The following is a 16846-nucleotide window of genomic DNA, read 5'->3' on the forward strand; positions in this document are numbered from 1 at the left end:
CACTCCAACCAGAGGTTAGAGCAATCCCATGTCAGGGTTGACCATATTCCCTGGTGGACTAATGTCTCCCTTTAGACAAACTTATTTAGCTATAGTCCTAAAAAGGGAGGATATCTATACAATGCTTGGGATTTATACACCATAGTGTTATAATAGTAGGGAAAGGGTAAGATAAGGGATTTAGATAATAGAAGCCAGGGGTTAATATGGATGGAAAAGTGAATGTGGAGTTATATTACTAAGTTAACTTGAAAACCACTTAGCTTAGGGAGTAGATCAAAATGAAAAGAATTTTACACAGGAAATGTGGCTTTTAAAGGTATAAGAACCAGCATAAAACCTCAAATTCTTCCATGGATCTTAACTGATGAAGGGAGGTTAGTTATGAATGTGAAAAGGGGAAAGAAGGGGGGTTAGACATGCTCCTTTACTTTGCTGCCCATGATGGAGAAGAGAACCTTCTCAATCCACTGATATTCCTTTTTGACTAGGTTATCAAACACTTAATTAAAAGGAATGACATTTCTGCAACCCCATCTACCTACCCATCTACTTGCCTAACATTTTTTTTGTTTCTTCATGGAGGGTGCACTTAGACTTGCAGACCCTTATTTGCCTTTTCTTTTCTCTTGGCTTTTTCTTTTGATTTTCTATCTAGAATTACCCTTATTGCTTCCAAGGTCCCAGATTAAGCAGTTGGGAACCTTAATTCTCTACCAAAGCTACTGGTCTGCCAAGATTAAACCGTTTTGACGGACTTCTTTCTCTATTCTACAACAGAAAATTGAAACATGGCATGATCCAGATTAGGCTATTGGACCATCCATCAAAATTTAGTCAACATAAAGCTATATACACACATTGTTTTTTCATGGAAATATGGGATCTTTGTATCACCAAAGCAGAGCATATTTGGAACTTTCTTTGCCAATCATGAAATATGAAACCTATTGATATAGGTATCCAACAGTATTAATCTTTTGCAACACCTTGTACAGACCATAATACTTTGGTGATAATTTATTATCCTTCTTAGCTTGCTTGAGGGACATTTGCTTATATGGTTGTAGCCGTAGGAATACCCAACCACCTACATCAAAACTTCTTTCACTGCGATGTTGATCTGCCTGTTGTTTCATTCTATTCTGTGCCAACACGAGGTTATCATTTAAGAGTTGGAGGACTTGTTGTTGATGTTCGATGTGATGTTCCACTGCCTGAACCTTAGAATTTTCTCTTAAATATGATGTGATGGATGGTGGTTGATACCCATAAAGTGCCATAAATGGGGTCATTTTTGTTGCTGTATGAAAGGAAGTGTTATACCACCATTCAGCCAGAGCCAACCATTTGACCCATTGTGTCTGTTTATCAGTTACAAAGCAACAAAGATATCCTTCCAAACATTTGTTTACTATCTCAGTTTGCCCATCAGATTGAGGATGATAAGATGAGCTATGAGCTAACTGAGTACCAAGACGAGAAAATAATTCTGTCCAAAAAAATCCACTCAAAATGGGATCTATGTCACTTACGATAATCTTTGGGTTTTCATGTAGCTTTTGAATTGTTTCCATAAATGCAGTAGAAAATGTACTGGCTCTAAGTGGATGTGATAATGCGCAAAAGTGTGCATACTTGGTAAGTCTGTCAACTACCACCATGATGACACTCTTTCCCTCAGACTTGGGTAAACCTGTGATAAAATCCATTGATACCTCCTCCCAAAGTTGGCTTGGAATGGATAAAGGTTGTAATAGACCCAGTGTCTTAATTGTTTCAACTTTATTTTGTTGGCAAACCAAACATTCTGCAACAAACTTTTGAATATCTGATTTAAGGCCATCCCAAAAAAATTCCTTCTTAATCCTATGGTAAGTTTTTAAAAATCATGAGTGCCCTCCTAAGGGAGAACTGTGAAATTCCATAAGAATCTTTTGTTTTAGCTGGGAATTCTTACAGAGGTATAAGCGATCTTTGTACCATAACGAATCATTTTTCCAGCTAAATGTATCAGACGTACTGGAATCTTGTTGTAGCTTTCAAATAAGTGCCCACACTTCTTCGTCATTTTTCCATTCCTCCCCTGCTTCATTTATCCAATCTCGTTGCATGATAGAAATAGCACACAACAATGCTTCCACATCCTCATACTTTCTTGAGAGTGCATCTGCCACCACATTTTGCTTCCCTTTTTTGTAGATGATTTCAAAGTCATAACCCAACATCTTTTTGACCCACTTTTGTTGCTCTTCAGAGGATAATCTTTGTTCTAAAAATTATTTAAGGCTATCATGATCCGTTTTTACCTTGAAGTGTCTTCCCATTAGGTAGGGTCACCATTTCTTAAGTGCATGGAGTATTGCCAACATTTCCTTCTCATAAATAGCTTTTCTTAGAAACTTTCCCTTGATTGGATGACTTTCAAAAGCAATGGGTCTTTCATCTTGCATTAGAACAGCACCAATTCCATTTCCTGAAGCATCACATTCCACAATAAAGGTTTTTGTGAAGTCCGGTGTAGCTAAGACCGGTGCTTGGCACATTGCCTCTTTAAGATGTTCAAAGGCCTTTGTTGCTTCCGGAGTCCATGAAAATGCATCTTTCTTCAATAATGTCGTTAGAGGTGCTGCTATTCTCCCATAATTCTTAACAAACTTGTGATAATACCTTGTCAACCCAAGAAATCAGCGCAAATGTTTTATGGATGTGGGGATTTTCCATTCCTTAATGGCTTTAATTTTGCTAGGGTCTACCTTAACTCCTTCATGAGATACAATATGACCCAAATATTCCACCTCCTGGACTCCAAAAAAACATTTGGATCTTTTGGCATATAATTGTTTCTCCTCCAATAGTTGTAGCACCCTGTCAACATGTTCAACATGATCCTTCCAAGACTTGTTGTAGATAAGTATATCATCAAAAAATACTAACACAAATTTTCTAAGGAATGGTTTGAAAATTGAATTCATCAAACCTTGAAATGTTGAAGGTGCATTGGTAAGGCCAAAAGGCATGACCAAAAATTCATAATGACCCTCATGAGTTCTAAATGCCGTTTTCAGAATGTCTTCAATCTTCATTCTGATTTGATGATATCTTGAACGAAGATCCAACTTGGTGAAGTAAATTGATCCATGCAATTCATCCAGTAATTCATCAATGACAGGAATGGGGAACTTATCTTTAATAGTGAGCTTGTTGAGCTCCCTATAATCCGGACACATGTGCCATGATCCATCCTTCTTGTGCACCAATACTACTGGAGCAGAGAAAGAACTTTGACTCAGTTGAATTATACCAGCCTCTAGCATTTCTGCAACCATACGTTCAATTTCACTTTTTTGGACATAGGGATATCTGTACGGCCTGATGTTTGGAGGAACACTTCCTGGAATCAGATGAATAGCATGATCATGATCACGCATAGGTGGGAGACCTTTGGGAGACTCAAATACCTTGGAATGATTTTCCAGGACTTTTTGGAGATCTGGAGAAATAGATGATTCTAATGTGGAAACATCTAGCGAACATAATTGTGCAATTACACCCCTTTGCTCCTTTTTTAGAAGCTTTGTCATACCATTAGAGCTGATTATCTTTCCTGGTTTCCCTGCAATACCCCTTAATTCAACTTCCTTTCCTTCTGTAGAAAATTTGATGGAAAGTTCTTGAAAATTAAAAGCTATTGTACCCAAGGATTGTAGCCATTGGACTCCTAGTACAACATCAGCACCTCCCATTGGAATGGAAAGCATTGGGCTAGTCAATACATATTCTGCCATGGATAGCTTGATATTATGGCACTTTCCAGAGCAATTTATTGTTCCTCCATTTGCAATCATCACTTGACACTCTGGTGCTGGATATAGGAAGCAATTCAATTCTTTTGCTACCCTACAATGAATAAAATTGTGGGTGCTTCCTGAATCAATCAACACTATTACCTTTTTCTTCTTGATTTGTCCTTCTATCTTGATGGTTTGAGGAGTGGTAATTCCCGCTAATGCATTACAAGATATGGTCGGATTTATTTGTTCTTCATCTATGCTTTATTCCTGGAGCATATCCTATTATTTTGACCTTTCTTGCTCCTTTTCTTCTTCCTCTTCACAATCTATGTAGAATAGTTTCTTCTCAGCACACTTATGACCTTTAGTGTATTTTCTATCACAACTATAACAAAGCGCTTTTGCTCTTTTTTCTTCCAATTGTTGTGGTGTCAACCTTATAGGTTGTGGAAGACTAGGGGCAACTGCACTTCCGTCTTTATAGTTGTGAGTGGTATGCTTCCTGGTTGCCATAATTTTGCTTTCCATTTTTCTTGCTAACCTGAATGCCTTCTCTAATGAATCAAGTTCCCAAAGTCGAACATCATGTTGGATATTATCCTTTAAAGACCCTATGAACACATCAATCCTATGCTCCTCTGGAATATCTTTTACCCTTATGTTCAATTTTTGGAACTCCTCAATGTGCTCCATTATTGAACCCTTTTGTTTGAGACTTATCAATTGGCTAAAAAAAGTGTTGCTTTTTGTATCCTCATAATGTGCTATCAATTCTTCCGTGAAAATTGCCCAAGTGATAAATTGTTTACGAGAGCAAAGCCATTGATACCATACAAACTGATTTGGTTCCAAATATAAAATGGCCATACGTACCTTTTGTGTGTTTTGCACATTATTGAGATCGACGAATTAATCCATCTGTAATATCCATGTGGTGGGATCCTTGCCATCAAACTTCCTCATATCGATTTTTGGAATATGGTGGGTCTTCGATCCAACATTAGAGTCTATGGAATCATTATTAACATTTCTTTTGTTCACATCATGAGTTTCCTTTACAACCTTTTCACCATTAGTAAGTATTTCTTGTAGAAAATTTGTCGAATCTGTCTTCAAATTTGCCATGTCTGTCTTCAAATTTGTCCTCAAATCTGACTTCATATCATCCATCTTAGCTTCCATTCCCTTTATCCTAGATTCCACGCCATTTATCTTAGCATCTGTTATCTTTTGTGAGCGTGACATTTGTTGCATTTGTTCTTGTAATTTTGATATATCATGTAGCATTTCTTCCTCTTCTTCATGAGTCAAGCTAGAGCTTTCAGGTTCCTTACTAGGTGTTTGAATTTTCTTTCCTCGGGGAATCAGTTACCGATAATAATGCTTTACTATGCGCTTTGAATTCCTTCAAACCAAGCTTATGCAAAAATTTAAAAAAAAAAACTACACACCTTTTCTTTTCTTTGTAGAAGCCTGATATTGAATCGGATGTATCTCTGTAATTTTGAATCATCCAGTTCTGAAATTGTGACCTGTAGTAGCCTTATATGTCCTCTTTCCAATGCCACTAGTCTTATCCAAATTGGATTCTCCAAGAAATAGTTATGCACAATCTCCCGCAGTGACCTGATTATAGACTAGTTCAGTAGAACGAACTTGTATGAAGTGCCACATGTCACTGTTTCAACCTTTGACTCTAAAAAATATACAAAAGAAAACTACAGTCCGTCCTATTTTTGTACCTTCTGACGAAATTTCAATCCTATGCTCAAAAAAGAAAGTTATGACAATTTTCCCCAGGTCACCTGTTTTGAGTGTAATTCAGGAGTCTGCAAAAGACCAACTTCCTCAAATCATATCTCCGAAAATATAGCGTGAAAAGCTATGAAATTCGGATCCAAGGTTCAGCGTGATTTCCTCTCAAATGGGTTTTTTTTACGACTTCTGAAACGTCACAGAAAAAAAGTTATAGCGAAAATTCCACGATGACCTGTTTCGAGCAGCGAAAACCTAGAATCCAAAGCTCTGATACCAAATGTTATGAAACCAGCTAAGGAAAAGATAGAAAAGATAGATCAACGCCTTAGAATTCAGCCTCTTCAAGGGGGTAACCTCCTTTACATTACATAAATGAACAATTCTTGGATGATTCAAATAACAAAACCTTCTTTCTATATATAGGAGTCTAAGGAGTCACAATATAATCTAGCCGACCTAACAATAATAATATAAAGCCACAAAAATAACAATAGAGGGATTCTATGGGCACATTAATAACAATATGGGGGCAATGGGGGCACAACAATATAAATAAGGGGTATAACTACAATAGTAATGGGGTAATCACTAGTATTATAGGGACCCAACAGAATCCAAAGCAAGTGAACGTGTGCCACAGGAGAAAAACAGAGGAGAGTCTTCTTTAAAGTAGAAAAATAGATTTAAAGTGGATTAAAGGTGTTGTTAACAGCCATGCATGCTTTTGGAGAGCTTTTGTTGGAGAAAAACAAGGAGAGGATCCGATCGATCCTTCCAATCTAACACTTCTTGTATATATATGTGACAGAGATAGAGTGCATGGGATATAGAATAATAGATATGACTTTTTGTAAGTTGGCAGAATGTAATCGAGAGCAAGCTTGTCTCTGAGGCTGAAATGCCTTAACGTGTAACTATTCTGTAAATATATAAAAGTATGTTCAGTGTTAATTTTCTACGCCTGCATGTGTGTGTCTTATAATTGAGTAAATCCTGTGTTGTGAGCTTGATCGACCATCGATCACTTAAAATATTGATGGCGATCAAAATATTCATTTAAGGTTATATGTGATTATCTGTTGATGGCAGAATTTATATGAACTGGGTGATAAATTTGTTACAGAGTGTGGCGCAGAGAACCACTCCACATCGTAACACATTAAAATGGGAGTAGATATAGGTAGATGGGTGTGATTATACGATGATGACGATTCAAAGGAAGGGAGCAGATTGCCTTTATCCGATGGGCAATGGAAGGAAAATGTTGGACCTTGCGCAACTCTCAACTTGAGTCATGTAGTTGGCAGTATCGATGACGTGTAATTACTATCTCATATCTTTTGAGAGACAGCCCATCCAGTATTTTTTGAATCCTTCATTCTGTTATTGAGAGTTTGATGGTATTCCAGCTTCTTTTAGACAATAGTGATTGTGAAAGAGTTTTTCTTATTAGACCATCTTTTCAATATTATAAGAGAGTTTTGTCGATTACCTTTGATCTTTGGAAACCACGAAGAAACAACCAGTTGCGTATTTGGGATATACTGAGAATTCAACATTTCTTATGATTTGGGTTATATATTGTCGCTGACAAAATATCTTCATATTTTAGAATGTAAGCGAATTGGAGTGGAATTATATACTCCGATGTGTTCGTATTATGTAAGGTGTGGGGTTTTAAACCTGAACATCTATATATTAATGATTGCGATGGTGATTTAGAATCCCATTAAGGAGATGGGTGTGTTGTAGGGAAAGGTATCCGATTCGGATGACCCTATCCCACTCTAAGGGTGATAGTACCTCAGCAACAACTATAAAGAAAACTACTTAAGGTTTACTTCTTTATGAAAGCAAGAGAGAATGAAGAAATGCACTAACCGTTGCCTTGCGCTTAATGTCGAATCCAAACTCTTCTCTTTGCTTGCTTGCTCCCAGCTCCTTGCTCTTTTACTGGCCCAGCTACAATGAGATCCTGTAAAATAACAAAGAAGGAAACTACAAGAAGCATGCAATCATAACTGATTCAAGGATTAGCATAAATCAAATATACAATTATCACAACACATCATTGAAACAAATGTATATAGAAGAACCTCAATAGCTTTTATTAATAGAAGAAGTAAAGTTCTGAGAGTGTTACAACCATTGAAGGCCCCAATCCAGCAACACCTCCCAGCAGAAAGAATTTCTCCTCTTCACCTCCTTCAAGCAATCACCCAATAGCTCTATAGTGAAACCAACAGCATATCGTTACTGTGCACAAAATTCCAGCCTCCTGAGCTCATAGGAGAGAGCTCAATATATAGATGAATTGAGAAAGGATGAGTCAGCTTGCAACTGATGTGTAGCTGCCTTGTGTCCTCTCTCTCTTCAGTTGATCTTCAGTTCTTGAGTCCACTTGGAGAACCTTGCTTCCACTTGGAGAAACAGAGCCTCTGACTCATCAGAAGGCGAAATCCCTGATCCAAGTGTCATTTTTGGAAGATTCCAGAGCAATGACTCAGTGTGCCACTTGTCCCATCTCGCTCAGCGCAGGTGGCCTTTGTTCTACCTGCTTTGCAACGCAGGTACACCATGGAGGAGTTGAGTTTCAGCGCAGAAGCCTAGTGGAGCACCTGCTTTGATTTCAGGATTGCTTGTTTTTGAGTGTTTTCAGGAGGAGAAATGATCTGAGAGCTGTTGGTTTTCTGACCTTGTTCCTCTAGGGGTAGGAACATCATGTTTAGGGACTTTGGATCCCTTGGATTATTGACAATTCATGCCTGATGCTGCAAGGCACAAAATTGTCTATAACAGATGCCCCCTAAAGTATGAGGTCGTTTATCAGGTGAAATGCTTTATTAGGAGGATCCGAAGTTCATTCAATCTGCTGAGAAGTGTCCTGTAATAAGATACAATACAATACATTATTCTTTCATACTTTTTCATGATCTAGCTGAGGCGGGAATTCCCATGCTCAGCTTTATAAATACATTTTGGTACATAGAACAGACGATTGTCTGATGATAGACTGATAATTCTCTGCTGAAATTATCATCCTTTGAGAAGGATGATCATCTGCTGCAATGATGTACATATCAAATGTCTTTATATCCTGAATATATATCGCAGCCCGGATGGATGAAACTAGATCCGGGGTCTTCAATCTCTTCCGATCTTCACTCGATGTACAAGTCGATCCATGTGAGAATTTCTTGAAGTCGAACATGGAAAGACATCGCTTGATTACCGGTCAATGATGTAAACCGTTAACAAGCGCGAGAGGAATCACCGATAAGGATGATGACCCTCAAGGTACGGCAGTACAATTCACATGGTGGGAATAAAGGACTTGGTGTCGACCACCATGCAAAATCTTCTGGTCGAAGGTCATTGATGTATACCTATCGCCGGAAGTGAGAAACTTGCCATTGAGGCATGCAAGCTTCAAAGTACTGAAGGGGTTGTTCCTAGATCAACTCCTTGGATAATGAGCTGATGTCGACAAGGAGGGATCCGTCAAAGGAGGGCCTTAATGAATCCCACATCATTGACACGGAACGGAGCTAGTGATTGTGATGAGGTGAAAACAAACTGTGATGTATGATTCAGGGTGGTGGTCATGAAATGGATGAAGGACAATGTATGGTAGTGGATGGGACACGGTTGACTCTTTGCAGAACAACATCTCTTGAACATATAACGACACTGATGTGATGGATCGGTAGCATTACCTCAAATGTGGATGGTGTGGCGAGGACCATGGTGATGAGACCGGTGAATGAAACAACCCAACCCGATGTGATACGGAGGACAAAGTGTCATGTTCAAGAGTGACTTGCTACCATTAAAGCTATGAGGTTCGCCCAATTTTTCCCCAGTCATTGCTGACCAGTACCTCTTTATTTTTGTCAAGCTTGAGGAGGATAACATATGCTTGTTCTATAACCTGCCCTTCGGGCAAGCCCATCGCTATGTTTTAACGAGCCTAGCGATATGGAAACTCGTTCTCGTCTAAAGACAAGTTTGTCGCTATTTAATGAATTTAACGAGTCTAACGACAAGGATAACTCGGTCCTTTTCATTTTTAGAGAGTCTGAAAAGGTACGTAAAGTCAACTCCAAAATTCCTTTTTCGTCATCTAATCCCTTGAGTCCGAAAAAGTATAAAACAATACAGAAGGGATGAATTTTCGATTTCTTTAACGAGCCGAACAAAACAAGCGCTCGATCTTTTTGTGCAATAATCCCTCAGGTCCAAAAAGATTAAAATCTAAAGGAGGGATAGCTCTTCCGGTCCTTTTAACGAGTTGGAAGGCCAAAACTCGGCAAACTTTTCATATTTTACGAGTCAGTGAAAAGAGCTCAAAGAAGACTCGTCTTTTGAGGAACGAGTGATAAACAGGGATAGCAGCAGATTCCAGGTATAGGTTGGAATTTTCCAATCACGGCAGTGTCACAAGGATGGCTAAGTGAAATCACTCTTCGCAGCTGTTCCTCAAAATGGGTAAACAAACATATGGAGATGAACGATTGGCCAAATGAACGGATGGAGGTGATGGCATATAAACACGACCAAGGGCTTTTAATATGGCTATCAAAGGTTACATTTCTCAAGGTTATTTACCGGTTCATTTTTCCTGGATGAGCTTGAACTGTAGGGAAAGATTGCTCACAATTTATGTTTATTTTTTAACGAGCATGAACTCTGTACAAAAACTGCTCGAATTCTTGCGTTTATTTTTTTAACGAGCATGAACATTGCTAAAACTGCTCGATGATGCCCCCAGCATAATAATGCAGACGAGGCACATGTCCCTTAATCCCTAAGGGAACATTTCATTTTTTAATGAGGTTGACCTTGTAAAGAACTGTCCTCTTGACTCCTTATTTCATTTTTTAACGAGGTTGACATAATATAAGAACTATCCTCGTAACTTTTAGATCCATTAAAAATAGAAGGCTTCATATTCCGTTGCACCCATCTCCGTAAGATTACTCGACGGTGGTGGGGCAAAAGTGCCCATTAAAGAAGGGCCTTTTAGGAAAATTACTCCGATATATTGGAGAGGATGATTGCCTCCATGGATCGTTGGAATGCTTCTCGTGTTGGATGGCGGCACAAATTCTTTTGAAGTTGTTGTCGAACTGCCTATTCGACCTTTTCTCTCGCCATTCAACAACTGCGGGTTCCCGTTCATTGTCAAAGTTAAAGCATTGTTTGGTCGCTTAGCACTTGACAACATTAGAACTTGGCACCCGGAAGTGTTTCCACTATCAACCAGATTTTGACTTGGGTCGGGAAAAGGATCAGTCAACACAGCCGGAGTATGCGGATTCTTTACGAATCTTTTAAACTCAGCTTTGTACGGGCAATCTGCCGTCCAATGATCATCATCACATATGTGACATCTCCTAGGTGTTTTCTCCTTTCTACGAGGAGTTTTTCGAGGAGATGACTTTCTTTGATCTTTCTTCCCTTCGTTTTGATTCTTCTTGCTTCCTGGTTGATTGGTTTCTTTGCCCTTATCTGTTGATACGGCATTTACTTCCGAAGCAAGAACTTCTTCATGCGCATTTTGATTCGAATCCTTACGGGCCTTCTTTTGATTGGTCCTTTTCGGATTCGTGTTTGCCGTGCCAATCACGCCATCGCCAGCATGAGAGTCACTATTTGATTTAGGAGGAGGAGGGATTGAAAACTCTGGTCTAGGGACGTCTGGTATTTTGTCATAGAGCGTGCCGGACTGAGTATATACTAAGTCCAAATATTGGGCACGAGCGATAACCTGCTCTTCTGTTACGACTCCTCCCTTTGCCACATCTTCCGTTATGGCCGGAAGTAACGACTTTATAAACCACTCAGCTAAAAGCTGATCAGGAACGTATGTTTTAACCATTCTTCGTCGACGTCGCCACTCATGTATATGATCTGATATATGAGTTGCGGTTGTCTGTTTGAAGTTGGTCAATATCTCTGTTCCCGTTTCATACCTTATTGGTAATTGAAAGTGGGTTAAGAATGTCGTGGCAAGGGAGCTAAAATTGTCGAACGAAGATCTAGGCAATTCTATATACCATTTTGCCGCTGGACCTGTCAATGTCCTCTGAAAGAGGCGAAGCCTTATCGAATCGTCATTTAAAGTGTTCGACGAACACCATAGATGAAATGTCATCACATGATTCGCCGGGTCTTCACCTGGATTTCCATTGAATTTAGGAATGTCGGATGGAAGTTTGTGCGGAATCACTGGCCACCATGGGGCGTAAGCAATTGGATCATTGGTTAACCGATGTAAATCAGGCAACTCTAAAGTCGCCACGAATGGTAACTGTTGATTCAAGTTAGGTGAAGCGTAACCAGGATACGACGGAATCGCCTGAACAGTTGGTCTTTGCATACCAGCATAATGGAGTTGATGTTGGTATGATTGATACGGTTGATGGACTTGACCACTATAAAGTGGTTGATTTTGACCATTTTGGATATATGGTTTTCCAGTATTCGCAAAGATTTGTTGTTCAGAACCTTGGTACACTTGTTGGAATTGTGGCTGTTGGTACTGTACTATCCACGGTTGTGATACCATGGGTTGTTGCGCTACACTAACCATTGGACCAAGATGTGAGGTGATTGTACCCGATTGTACTTGTGTCGCCCCACCAGTAGGCGATTGTGGTTGGGTCGCAGGGTCAAAGGGCTGTTGCATGAGAACCTGAGAAATCTGAGGTTGACATACAACAGGCATTGTTTGAGCTTGCGACACGGTTACAATAGCCGGTGTAGTTGGGATGTTCGCCACAGTTACACATTGTTGCATAGAATATACAACTCTTGGTGGCTGGGATAGCATAGGTACCCAACTACTCGCTGCAATTCCACCATAACTTGAATAAGGTTGAGAACTCCCGTATGGGTACCCTCCCGGAGGGGGTAATGAAAGGGCATACTGCCCCCCATACGGTAGCAATCCAGAACTCAAGGCGATTGATTGTCCTAGAGGACTGGATGGCCTAATTAGATTCCCAAAAGGGTCAATTTGATGAGTCTCACCATAAGAGTTACCAGACATTACTCCGGAACAAACAGGAATAGACCATACTGTCGAGATAGTCCCTTGGTGGACTCCTTCTAGCGATTGAGAGCTAGTTGGGACAGATGGTATGCCGGCGAACATTGTTGGATTCGCAGCAGGTACTTCTGCTGTCGCCGTGTCATTTGACACAGTCCTAGATGTCGACGGTTGTTCAGACATTTTGAGTCTATCCAATTGATTGCCTAGTGATTCTACAGGAGCTTCCACTGGTGATGGACAAACTTCTGTTGTAGCAGGAAATAGAGTGACCCCTACTCCAAAATGAATTGGAGTGGATACTTGCGGTTCCTCTATAATTTCCTCTATCGCAATCAGACCAGGTGGAAGAGGAAGACCGTCAGGTCCGTAAAAGATTTCCGGTGCCGAAGAAGGGGTTGTATCAACAGCGACAGATGTTTGAGGAACAAAACTCTTTGGACCAGTTACAGATGGAACTGGTTCAGTTATACAAGTATTTGCCCCCAGACTAGGATCAGTATTACTGTCCTTCTGTGGCGGTTGAACTTCTTCTATAGAGGCAGGATTTCCGGAAATGTTTGGAGTAACCAGAATCTCAGATGTTGTCGGAACACTTGTTCTAACTTTTAAAGGAGATTTTGAACTGGTTCGACGAGCTCGCTTTGTCCGGATTGTTTTCGATTCCGGAGACAAAGATGGTTGACTCGCAAGCCTCTGAGAACGACGGATATTCAATTGACTTTCTTCCACGATTGCGGATTACTCGATCAACTAAAATATAAAGGGGGAAATTTGTGTTTCCGATTTGAATGAATTTTATTAGACGCTTTTAAATATAACTTTGCTTTTTCATGTTTTAAGAGTCGAGAAAAAGCTAAAGATGACTCTAGTCTCCTTCGATGTATTAACGAGCCCGAAGTGACAAATGCTTGGTTGGACCTTTTCAGTTATAGAGTTTGAAAAGGGCCAAAAGAAACTGCTCTGGAGATCTAGGCAGAGGGTGTGCCAAACCTTTCGCGAAACCACAGAATACGTTTTACGGTACGGGTGGTCGATCTTCGTGAATGTTGTGTTCACTGCATCGCGATTAGTAGGGCGGCCGACACGGCTTCCTAAGGATAAAGGATAAATGCCTATAGGGGTCTCCCAATATATACGCAACGGTACGTGGGAGCACAAGTCCGTATTAGTGCCACCGACTCTCAGGAGGAATCACCCACCTTCGTAGAGATCGACAGTCACTATGTTTAACGACGCCGGAACACGTCTCTACCTAGACCTCTATGTGTTTGCATTATGTTTCAAATGCGTTGTTAGGTTCATTCAGTATATTTTAAGTTGATCTTTTTAAAGTTTGCCTTTCAAGGTTCACCACGAGATGTATATGAACAATTCCTAAATGCAGCCTAAGATGAGAAGCAAGCTTTTCAAATCTTTTTGACTGATGAAAATCTTAACTACTGAGAGAGAAGAAAGGCAACTCTTTTCACACAGTTCATACAGCACAAACTAATGCACTTTCTCCTAAATCATCATGCAAACTTTCTCAAATGCAAAATGCACAATGCATGTATTTTTCTTTTCCCTTTCTTAATGTTGATGTATTACAAAAAGAAAGTTGTTATATAACTTTGATTTCGATTTAAAGTGAAAACAAACAAGTTTGTCCAAAATCAAAAGACACCTTTTACTTGTTTAATCACTGGAAATACATGAAATCAAACCATAATGATGAAAGTAAAAAGACTAATCAGCTATGGACAGCAAACAAGCTAACTCTTTAGACCAGCAAAATGCCTAACACAGGTTCAGATCTAAGAGGCCAAAGCAAGACTAGTTCACTTTCGTTATGGGAAATTGTAAATGATGTAAGAAATACAAAAGAATAAGTACAATTTCGCTATATAACAGAGGCGGAATGATGGCAAGTAAGGTTGGTTTCAGAACAGGTACAATACTGGTAACTGGCAGCCAAATTTATAGTGAAAACAGTCAAGAAAAAGGGAGGAAACCCCAACTGCACTAGGCAAAATTGGGCCAACGCAGGTGCTGCACAGCCAGTCTGGCTCTCAGCGCAGGTAGCCCCTTCGGGACCTGCGTTGCAAAGCAGGTAGCCTGTGTACTACCTGCTTTGGAAAACGAAAGTTGCGTTTTCACAGTTTCCGGGTCACAATTTTCTCAAAAATGCACAATTTTTGCTCAAATCAGAAGCAATCAGTCAAGCACACACAAAGGGATGATTAGGAGGATGAAAAGCTATCACTAAGAGCTTACAAGGATCCTTGTAGATCAGCTCTTCAAATCATGAACAGGCTCAGAAATGAGCTAGAGTAGCTGCCCTCTACTTCGCTTTTGATATAGTCAAAAGCTTTTCGATTTGGTACTCTTTTGTTTAGGAAATGAATAGCAAAATACTACAAACAATCAAACAGATACGGTCCCCAATGGAGTCGCCAGTTTGTTGTAGGGAAAAGTATCCGATTCGGATGACCCTATCCCATTCTAAGGGTGATAGTACCTCAGCAACAACTGTAAAGAAAACTACTTAAGGTTTACTTCTTTATGAAAGCAAGAGAGAATGAAGAAATGCACTAACCGTTGCCTTGCGCTTAATGTCGAATCCAAACTCTTCTCTTTGCTTGCTTGCTCCCAGCTCCTTGCTCTTTTACTGGCCCAGCTACAATGAGATCCTGTAAAATAACAAAGAAGGAAACTACAAGAAGCATGCAATCATAACTGATTCAAGGATTAGCATAAATCAAATATACAATTATCACAACACATCATTGAAACAAATGTATATAGAAGAACCTCAATAGCTTTTATTAATAGAAGAAGTAAAGTTCTGAGAGTGTTACAACCATTGAAGGCCCCAATCCAGCAACACCTCCCAGCAGAAAGAATTTCTCCTCTTCACCTCCTTCAAGCAATCACCCAATAGCTCTATAGTGAAACCAACAGCATATCGTTACTTTGCACAAAATTCCAGCCTCCTGAGCTCATAGGAGAGAGCTCAATATATAGATGACTTGAGAAAGGATGAGTCAGCTTGCAACTGATGTGTAGCTGCCTTGTGTCCTCTCTCTCTTCAGTTGATCTTCAGTTCTTGAGTCCACTTGGAGAACCTTGCTTCCACTTGGAGAAACAGAGCCTCTCACTCATCACAAGGCGAAATCCCTGATCCAAGTGTCATTTTTGGAAGATTCCAGAGCAATGACTCAGTGTGCCACTTGTCCCATCTCGCTCAGCGCAGGTGGCCTTTGTTCTACCTGCTTTGCAACGCAGGTACACCATGGAGGAGTTGAGTTTCAGCGCAGAAGCCTAGTGGAGCACCTGCTTTGATTTCAGGATTGCTTGTTTTTTAGTGTTTTCATGTGGAGAACTGATCTGAGAGCTGTTGGTTTGCTGACCTTGTTCCTCTAGGGGTAGGAACATCATGTTTAGGGACTTTGGATCCCTTGGATTATTGACAATTCATGCCTGATGCTGCAAGGCACAAAATTGTCTATAACAGGGTGATGTTATAAAGAGTTGCGTCACATAATGAGAAGTCTAAGACGCTTCCATTTAGGCTTAGTGGTCCATAACCCACAGGCCCAGGTTAGAGATTTTTACATGAAAAAGGGATTTTGGCTTTACCCCAAGATCTCATTTTCATCATTTTGGTATCAAAGCAGGGAAAGTTTCATGCGAGGAGAAGGATTCCATAGAGGAAGAAGAAGAAGCAAGAGGCACAGTTGGCTAAAGCTGGAGAGTTTGTGGTCTTACTATTGTGCAGATGGCGGTAGCGGAAGGTGAGAAAATTTGCAGCAACCTAGAGCAAGGTATGCTCAATTGGTTCGAGAGAAAAGAACCAGAAGGATGCCAAAAGACCGAGTGCGGAGGGCTTGGTGAGGTATCGTGTAACAAAAGAGACTGTTACTGTAGAGGTTGGCTGTAGCTCAAAAAGATAATAAAAGCAGTTCCACTGAAGATATGCAGTGGTAGAATTACTAAGGACAAGGAGAACCATATGACCAAGAGGTCATGAATTTTTGTGCCTCGAGAGTCTGATGCAGGAGCATCCAACACCCTTGTACAAAGGGAGGAATCCAAAGCAAGTGAACGTGGGTCACGGGAGAAAAACAGAGGAAAGTCTGCTTTAAAGCAGAAAAACAGATTTAAAGTGGATTAAATCAGTTGTTAACAGCCATGCACGCTTTTGGAGAGCTTTTGTTGGAGAAAAACAAGGAGAGGATCTGATCGATCCTTCCAATCT

General features: G+C 40.1%; 1 pseudogene; it reads left to right on the forward strand.

The window, feature by feature from the left end:
* LOC149164413 (putative histone H2A variant 2 pseudogene) overlaps positions 1 to 16846 on the forward strand; it is an 82593-nt pseudogene that overhangs the window by 597 nt on the left and 65150 nt on the right.

Source organism: Pinus tabuliformis, chromosome 5_1 (genome assembly GCF_031772625.1).
Source record: "Pinus tabuliformis cultivar Carrire ecotype Pingquan chromosome 5_1, CPIR1, whole genome shotgun sequence".
Lineage (NCBI taxonomy): Eukaryota > Viridiplantae > Streptophyta > Pinopsida > Pinales > Pinaceae > Pinus > Pinus tabuliformis.